This window comes from Petaurus breviceps, unplaced genomic scaffold (assembly GCF_028583685.1).
Source record: "Petaurus breviceps papuanus isolate PSGF00001 unplaced genomic scaffold, PetGlider_PUasm1.0 90919, whole genome shotgun sequence".
NCBI lineage: Eukaryota > Metazoa > Chordata > Mammalia > Diprotodontia > Petauridae > Petaurus > Petaurus breviceps.
In genome coordinates, this window is record NW_027187378.1 from 2006521 (window position 1) to 2008638 (window position 2118).

Consider the following 2118-nt stretch of genomic DNA (forward strand, 5'->3'; position numbering starts at 1 on the left):
GATACCAAGTCATCGACTGCATCCTGGATCATCTTGCTAGTCATCTTGCCTTTTGTGTTGCCACTAGACTTTGATGACTCTGGAAGAGAGAGTGAGGCAGATGACTTTGTACAACTCTGCCTCACTAAAATCCAGTTCATGCATGTAATGCCATGCACAGAAGCTTTCCAGAAGAATGCTACTGTGAACAGCTTTTAAGGTTCTGATTACAATGTATAGTGAACACTCTATTCCATAACAAATCAAATCAAAACAGCCACAGAAAATCAAGGCACAGCATTCACAATACTACAAGTTATCACAGCACAACAGCATATCATTAAAATAGCCAGAGAGTTTTCATCAAAGTGGTCACAATATTTAGAACAAAGAATAATCATCTCTATTTTTTAAGCAATTGGGGTTAAGTAACTTGCTCAAGGTTACATGGCCAGTTATTTTGTGTGGGTGCCAAGTATCTGAGGCTGGAACCGATCCCAGGTCTCCCGACGCTGGGGCTGGCACTCTTATTCGCTACACCACCTGGCCGCCCCCAAAGAATAATCATCTCAAAGTAATGCATCAGTCAAGACATCACTCCATCTTGTCGTTGGTCTTCAAAACTAAGTACAAACAGCAATCAACTCAAGTATTGAATGGGGCATGTTTTTGGGTACAGCCAATGTGGGAGTTTGTTTTGTTTAACTATGAATATTTGTTACAATGAATTATCTTTGCTTTTCTTCCAATAGGAGTGGTGGTACTGACTTATGGGAGGGGAAGAGCAGAGTTGCAAAGAAAAAAATAAGAAAAGAAAAGAAAGACAAGAGGATAACTGAGGCATACTTTTAAAAAGTACACAGAAGAGAACAGAAAGGTCAGAAATAACCACAAACAGGACAGCTTTTAAAAAGTACAGTTTGAATTTATGATATAATTTTAAACAAAAGTAAACTGTATATAATAATGATTTGCAATTGCAGGTACAATCTTTTTATCCCCCTGTTCTCCTTACATGGAAATAAATGCCCATTTTAATTTGGTGTTAGAGTAAGAATAAAAATAAATATAAAAAGTACCTCATTATTCTCATGGAAAGAGTAGGGATATATAGATTAGACAATAATACAATTTAATGGATGAAGAACTGATTAACTGGTTAAAGCCAGTCTAGTCATGAGGTATTATAGTATAGAATTCAGTTCTGGCTGCCATCATTTAAGAAGCATGTTGATAAGCTTAAGATTGTCCAGAATATGCCATATGAGGACTTGTTGAAGAAAGTGGAGATGGATGTCTAACCTGGAAAAAAGAAGACTTGAGACCATAGCAGCTATCTTCAAGTATTTGAAGGACTGTCACACAGAAGAGGAATTAATCTTGTTCTCTTTATGTCCCGAGGACAAAATCAGGAGCAATGAGTGGAAGTTGAAAAGAAATAAATATCGTGTGCTTGTTGAGAAAATAAGGAAAACAAAAATAAGGAAAATAAGGAAAACACCACCTTTTAAAATATTAAAATTAGTCAAAACATGCTGACTTGAGAGGTAATAGATCAATAGGTGGGAGATCTGTCAAAAGCATCATGACTTTGCAAAATTTTGGCTACTTAGCAGCCAGCCAGTGAGCAGACTTATTAGGTCTCCAAGCCTGGTCTGATTGAATACTTGGCAAGGATGTTATAGTACGGATTACTTTTTTTGGATACAAGTTGGATAGGATAGCAGATAAAGTTCCTTCTAACTCTGAAATTCTTTGATTCTGTGAAATGGAGGCCTCCCAATTTTGGGTTTCATTTTGCATTCTAAACACACCCAGTGAAGACAGGAATGGTTTCCATGGTACATTTCATCCCCCTCTAGATGGAGGGGAGTTAATTCCTTGCAATAGCAAATGATTGCCCTTTTTTTTTTTTTAAATCTGAGAACTATAAAAAGTATCAATGGAAGAATGCAGGATAATGAAGGAGACTGATGACAAATGACAAGGAATACTGATGGACATCATCTACTGAGAGCAATGAGACATTAATGATGGGAAAAATCAATATACCAAGCAGGAGGGTGCCAATATGGATGAACAATCCTGGGGTGTCTTTTTTTTTTTTTTTTTGCTTTTTGGAAGGCAGTTGTGGTTACG